The following is a 7,778-nucleotide window of genomic DNA, read 5'->3' on the forward strand; positions in this document are numbered from 1 at the left end:
TTCATGTGTAGAGCTATTACAGTGAAGTATTTTATTTGTCAATTTGCTATTCTCTTATGTTTTTCACAAACTTAAATATTATCTAAAGTTGAATGAATTAACTGGAAATTTATCTCAGAATTTGTTTAAGTACACTCTCTTTTCCACAGTTAATCATTTACATGTTTTCTTCTAATATCCAGAGTTGAGAATCCTTAATTGCTCTCCCATCCTGGTTGACCTCTCTCAATTTCTTCATAATCTGGCCTAAGAAACCTTTAATTCCTCTTTGGATCCAATTGAAAAGCACTTCACCATCCAGCCTTGAGATCTTGGGTAACTCTGCTATCTTGCCCTGTAGACACTCTTATTAGAACTTGATCCAGTCTTGTTTGCTAAACATTCAACCACATAGACCAATGGTGAAAACATCCCTCTTTTGATCTAAGTGATCTCACCACCAAATCTAAATCAAAACCCAAGCATAATCATAACTAGCCCAAAATCAATTAACTTAAACAAAGTTAAATCATAAAGACAGAGACCTGTCTGAGATTAGGAAGGCTAGATCCTAATCTCCAAAATTTGTTTGTGGTTACCTCTATCATATCTTTTTCTAACAACTTTAAAGAAATTTTGGAGTGATAACACCTCGCACACCCATGCTACTAATTTTCAGACCTGTGCCTCCACTGGTTCTTCTACATGGATGGCCAACTCTAGGACCATTTGGCAGGCTTCCTCCACCACTTGCACGATCTGTTTGTTCTATGCCACTACCTCGTCATGCTGCAGGCTCAGTTGTTCCATGTTGATGCACTGCTCGCTAATTACCAAGAGTGCGTGACCATCCCTGGCTCGTAGTTCTACAATGATTCCATCCTAGAGAACATAGAGCATTTCCCGAGGGAGTACAACAACATTTAACCTAATTCCCTTCAACCTACTGACCATAGGCCTGTCGGATTCATTTTCTATAATGAGTGCTCCATCTGGAAGCATTATGGTATTGGTCATCTCGGTGCGCATCATTTCTTTGATCGCAGACGTGTTTACTATGAGGCTAGTTGACATAGTGCCAGCTTGTGGAGTGCACACTTGTAACTCATGTATATGTGCCCGTACGACCCCGAACAGCATCTGGTGTTCCTCCTCGAACTACTAGAGGGCCTCTGTAGTGACATCCCTCACCATCTCACCAATGTCATGTAGATCCCCGTCAGTGAGGGTGATTGAGTCAAAAGAAGTTTTTGAAGCCTTTGACTTCTTTCGTGGTCCTACCTACTCTCTTGGGCATAGACGTTTCAATTGGGTGGACATTGTCTACAGGTCCATGCCACCTTGCTCTATATTTGTCTCTAGCTCAGGCGAAGGTGACTTCTGTCCTTCGTGCTCTTCCCTTGCTACCGTTTGCTTCTCTTATGCCAACTTCGCATCGTCTCATGCCACCTGGGCCTTAGCTGTTGCCGCTTCATTTCTGCACTTTTCTGCCAACTCCACCATTCATAGTTTCGCCACTTCCTTTTTCCGTTGCGCAGTGGAATTCTCTTCTTCCACCATAGAGCTAGCTAGAGCATGCCACTCTGGAGGCCATGACTCAAGGACCGCGAAGATGACATCTTCTACCACCAGATAGGGTAGCTCGTTCCACTTCTTTACAGGGTCCTTCCATGCCCTGATGCAAATGTGGCGGAAATCTTCCTTCAATTCCGTGAAGCTCTACAGACTGTTGTATACCGTGGGCGATAAAAACAACTTGCGATTAATCCCCATTCTAATTTTCATCTCCATGAACACCCAGAAGATTTTTGTTGGACACCTAATCCTCTCTGGGATAGTGTGGAAGCCAAATAGACTAAGAAAGTCCAAGAGACCTTGGGATGTGGAACCCAACGGTCACACCATGCACTATAAATGTATATCATTTATTAATAATAAATGCACTCTCATGTTTATCTTGCCTATGTTGTTGCTGCCATGTGTGTTTAACATGGTATCAGAGCCATGATGTGTTTCCTGTGTAGTTTTCTTCTTCAAAGTTTATTCCTTAGGTAGAAAAGAAAAAAAATGGCATGTTGTTATTCCGTACACAACTCGTCTGAGTTGCCTTGAATAGCGCTGGCCTTGTCTTCATTACTATTCTTATTGTACGCTGTCACCATTACCCATTTAAGGAACTTTTACATCCTTCCTACGTACTGGTGTTAGAAGCATCAAAGCAATCTGTTGATGTAGATTCAAATGGAAAATTTAATTAGAAATTAACACAATTAAGAAAGTTTGAGATGATGGCCAAGGAGCTGTTGGTAATAAGTGCAGAGTTTGGAGCTGAAATATGTATTATCATTTGAATCTCTAATTCATTGTTCATCATTATTCAAGTTTTAGGTAGCAGACTTAAGCCAAAATTGAAGCCATTCCTACAGCTGGAGAAGGACAAGATTTCCTCACATTTTTGTTGGGCGAATCCTCTAGACAAGGGTAGAACGTGTTCTGGAGTTGGAGGTGAAAATTTTCTTTGTTCCTAGAGGCTGAGTCACTCTGCTCTCTTTTCTTAGGTCGAAATTTGTCTTCATAGAGGCCGCGAGCCATTCCTTAGGATTGCTGGTGCATTTGGAGGTACACCAACATAAAACTGAGCCATTCCTTGCTATCCTGCTGCATGGAGCCATTTCTGAACAGAGATCAACATCTGGAGAGGAGAACTGAACTGGTGGGATTGCTGGACTTGTACACCATGGGCTATGTATAATGCTGTAGCTCTGAAGGTAGCGTGTGGATTTTTTGAAGGGAATGATTTCAGCCTTATTAAGTCATTGTATCTCTAGTTTTGGGACGCTTTGATGTGTTGTACAGAAAGGAGCAAATTTTGAGTGTATATGTGTCATTGTAGAGCTGAAATGCTACATCGAATCAACCATTGTACCCAGATTTACAATAGTTATTGGAAGAATTGCAGCACTACTTGAATCTTGAATCACCAATTTGACTACTTCCAAGCTGCCTTTTACCATTTCTACAATTCCTGGAGCTCTTGGTTGAATTATCTATAAGAGGCCATTTTTACAAGTTTCCAGCGGGCCAAAGTCCTAGGGGCCGAGTTATTCAATTTGGATTCAATCGCTCAGATTTAGTGGCTGAATTGTTGGTGCATTTCCAAAGATTATTTATGCCAAGTGAATTGCATCATTGTGACCGAGTTTACTAGTGAAAAAAGGGGTCTAAGTTCTAGGCTATGGGACAGAATTTCTTTAGTGAAAGAAGTTGAGATTTTCCGTGGTTATTTTGGTAGAAAATTCTCACCAAGAAGAATGAGTTTCCCTTAACTCTATAGACCAAGTCCCTATTTAGCACCTGGATGAAGTTCTGCTCACAAAAAGAGGTTTGGTTGTCACAACATATATACCCAGGATGAGTTCTCAGAGAAATATTGAGTTCAAAGGTCGAATATCAACTTATTAAAGATTCCATGTTCGCTAAAGTCTCCAAGGACAAGTTCTTTGATGAAAGCAAAGAGTTTTCCCTTTCTAATATTGACGACTGAGTTTATCTCTTGGAGGGGCGAATTAATATTATCCAGCTAGCCAAAATATCTCTAGCTGGTGCGTAGCTGGACTTATAAAAGCAACATTTTTTCTTGTGGCTCAAGTTTATTATGATAACATTGTATAGGGCCAAGTTACTACACATTTATTAGCTCGTGAAGGGTTTTTCTGAAACGGTCGAAGTGTGACATAAGTTCTGGGCGTGATTTCCCTATACAAAATGCATATATATCCTCTATTTAATAGCTTGTGTTCCTCTCTTCATCCCTAGACTAATATATATTATATTTGTCTAATTTATATGGCTGAATAGATTTGTGTGGCCTCAACCTTGAGAGTTGAGTCATTATCTATGTACCAGGGTAGCGTATTTCTATAATATAGTGCTGGGGGATTATTATTTGCAGTTGTTGCTGCCCCAGTTGTGGCATTGAATTTAAAACTCATTATGGTTTTTGTGTTCAGTCTTGAAGTTCCCATAGAGTATTAAAGTATATAGAATTTATCCCCTTATTCCAAACGTTTTATGATTTCACCATTCAGCCAAAACTTGGTGCAAATCGAAATTGGAGCAACTTGTAATATCTTTGAAAATAAGTTAAATAAGTGTATTTTTTAACTAATGCTGACACTCTACATTTACAAATTTTGATTTGTTGATAAAATGCGAAGACTTTAACGAGTATTAGAGTTACTGAATACACTAATACATTCTAGTGTCGAAAACATAGTCGAAATCAACAAAGACTCTCTCTTTGAAATACAAACCTATCTACAATATGTAAAAGCACAGTTTGATTTTTTGCAGCTTGAATCTCAATTGCAACAGGAAGAATTACAATAGTGGAGTCATCATTACAAACCTATTTATGTTCAGAACATTGAAACAGACTCCCATAAACAACAAGTAAATAATGATCAAATGCCCAATGAAGTAGCAGAATCGCATGCAGACACAGAAATTCAGCTAAGAGTTTCCAAGGGCATCATCAGACCTTGGGAAGAGCTCGTTCATAACAAGCATAGAACTGGTATTGGATATGACAAGGATGTTTCCTTTCATATTCCAGACTACTCCAAACCAATCCAATTTAAATGTGTTGGATTTCTTTAGGATGATCCATATTCACCTGCTCTTCATGACAGTTCAGCTTCAGCTATTCCATATTCTGCACCTTTTCCACAGAAACAAAAATAGATTGTGAAATGCCAACACTGTGACTAAGTTGGCCATCTGAAAGATCAATTTTTTGATCTTCATCCATGTAAGAACTATCATAAAACCAGTCATTCTTCAAACAGATGCTTCAAAAGCAAACCTCCTACAAGAACAAAGATTCATCTTGGATGGATCACTTCTTGACAATGGGCATCAACAGCCAAGAAGATATTCCAGTCACATGTTAGAACTTGTTCTAGAGTATTGAATAGTCTTGCAGTTGAGTTTTCTCTATCATCTCACCTTGTATCTAATAGGGGGGAAATGATGGTCATCTACAAGCTTCAAAGCCACATCAAATGAGCCTGAGCCACAACCTGCCATACCAGATTCAGAGTTGTAGCTAGAGATAAAGATACCCCTGAGAATGCCTTCAATTGGTAATTTGGGACACTTCCTCTAGCAGAAGACTTCAGCTTCTTGCCAGTTTCGGAAGAGTTACAGGAATAGAATTGGGGACACTTCCTCTAGCAAAAGACTTCAGCTTCTTGCCAGTTTTGGAAGAGTTCCAGGAATTGCATTAAGCATTCCCAAGTTGTTGGTAATCCTTAAACCATCATAGGTTGAGACCTCCCTTTTCAGGTTGAGATTCTCCCTTTTATGCGGGGTGAGACCTCCCTTTCATGGTTGAAGGTTTCCCTCTTCAAAACAATAGGAGCACTTCCTCTAGCAGAAGACTTCAGCTTCTTGCCAGTTTTGGAAGAGTTCTAGGAATTGCACTAAGCATTCCAGTGTTGGTGGTCATCCTTAAACCACCACCCTTTATACCAATATTTCAGAGAGCACATTCATCCTAGTGCTTCCATGCATTTTTTGCACATTTTGTATTACAACTCTCTTCTTGGACTCATACATAACCCTTCGGATTAAGGGGGGAATGTTGGACACCTAATCCACTCTGGGTTAGTGTGGAAGCCGAATAGACTAAGAAATTCCAAGAGACCTTGGGATGTGGAACCCAATAGTCACGCCATGTACTATAAATGTATATCATTTGTTAATAATAAATTCACTCTCATGTTTATCTTTCCCATGTTGTTGTTGCCATGTGTGTTTAACAATTTTGATGTCCCTTATCATTTGTGCATCCCTGTTTGCCCACAGTGAAGCGTACTTCTGATTCAGGAGCATGAGGATTGAAGACAAAAGACTTCAAATTTTATTCTAAAAATACAAAAAAAAAGTTTACAAGAAAAGGAGTGGGATCCTTTAGTTGTCACTTTACAAAGCTTTCTAGATAGGATTTGAGCTAGAATTCAGGGATTTGGATTATCTTGTAATTAATTCAAGTAGTTAGGATTAGTTGAGATTCTCGAGGAGAATATCATGGAGATTAGATAGGATTAGGCAGTTTCGATCCATTGATTTAGGATCTGGTTGTTGTACCTATAGGTATTTATGTAAGTTTTGAACTAGTGTAATGGGATTTGGCTGTGGAGGATTAGACTGTAAAATTCGAAATATATTTGTGTCTCTGTGTATTCTGTGCATGAATGTTCAATCCTGGAGGTTTTAATTTCCTTCGAAATAGTTCTCAATTCTTTTTATTTTCTACTTTGGTCCCTTTAAAACTAGATTTTATATAATCTTATGTTATCGCGTTTAAATATTCATTCACTGTGTATTGAGTTAGTTGGGATGTATTACAATATCAAAGAGTTTAGTTTGTGACATCATAAATATAACTTAGAGACAGGCTAAACTTGGCGAAAGTGCAAATTCTTGGTGGAACAAAGAAAACCTGACAAAATTCGTGAGAACCCCAAGAGAAGATCTTAACCGTCTGATCGATAGGCAACAGATCTAACGGTTATTGCGTGCTAAGAAGCGAATGTTAATTCCAAAAATAGACACAAAAATTAAAAAAATGATATAATAACTTAGTTAATCATGACCGTCCACTTGAAGGACTCAGATCCAATGATGATAGCGTCAAAAAATTCACAGGTGTTAATATAATTTTTGGACACGATATTTTGTCGATTGTGGTCTAATCCATTTGAATTCCAGATCGATCACAGCCGTTCATTAATAAGGGTTGAGATCCAACCAATATCGCTCCAGAATATGCACATGGGTTAACTTAAATTTCAGACCTAAGATGGCTATGAACAATAGTTTTATTTACTTTTCGTTTCATTGGGAAATAGAAGGTTTGCCATTTTTCGGGTAAATTTCACAGTTCTGCTGTGTTAGCACAATATCTAAAATTAGAGGTTGATGACTTATACTCCAAAGGAAACCAAGAAGAAGTCCCGCTTGAGCTTGAAGAGATCGTTTCTGGTTTTGAATGATTATCCTTAAGCCCTGCTACCATCCCACCATTAGTGGTATCAGAGCAACTTATTGACACTGATCAGGATCTCAAAGATTAGAAAAGGAAATCCAACATGGCTTTCAGAGTTGGAGGAAGACATGGTGGTGGTCGAAGAAGAGGAAGACTAGTTGCAAATGTTGAAGTGTTAGAAGCTATGCAACAGATGCAAGCTAGATTAGAAGCATTGGAAATTGGAAATCAAGGAGATGCAGGTAATGGAGATGTCAGTGAGCCTGAAGTTGAAGCTACAAAAGAAGAGGAACCTGCAAAAGTTACCACTGAAATGAGATTTTTTAAATCAGTGTTGGGATCCACATCTAAACCCAGACTTAAGGGTTCAATTTATACAAGAGGTTTAAACCCTAAGGAGTTGACAGACTGGATTAATGACATGGATAAATTCTTTGATTATGAAGAAATGGAAGAAGGAAAGAGAGTGAAATTTGTTGTCACAAAATTGAAAGGACGTGCAACATTTTGGTGGGATGGAGTATAGGCAGAAAGAAAAAGACTTGGTAAGCAGCCAATTAAAAATTGGAACAGGATGGTGGCAAAGTTGAGAGGTAAGTTTTTTTCAAGTGATTATCAACTTTCATTATATAGACAAATGCAGAACCTTAGACAAAGGTCTTTGACAATGAAAGAATACACAGAGGAATTTTATAAAGTGAGCATAAGAGCTGGACAAATTCAAGATATAGATGAGAACGTTGCAAGA

The sequence above is a fragment of the Pinus tabuliformis genome, chromosome 3_2 (genome assembly GCF_031772625.1).
Source record: "Pinus tabuliformis cultivar Carrire ecotype Pingquan chromosome 3_2, CPIR1, whole genome shotgun sequence".
Classification (NCBI taxonomy): Eukaryota; Viridiplantae; Streptophyta; class Pinopsida; order Pinales; family Pinaceae; genus Pinus; species Pinus tabuliformis.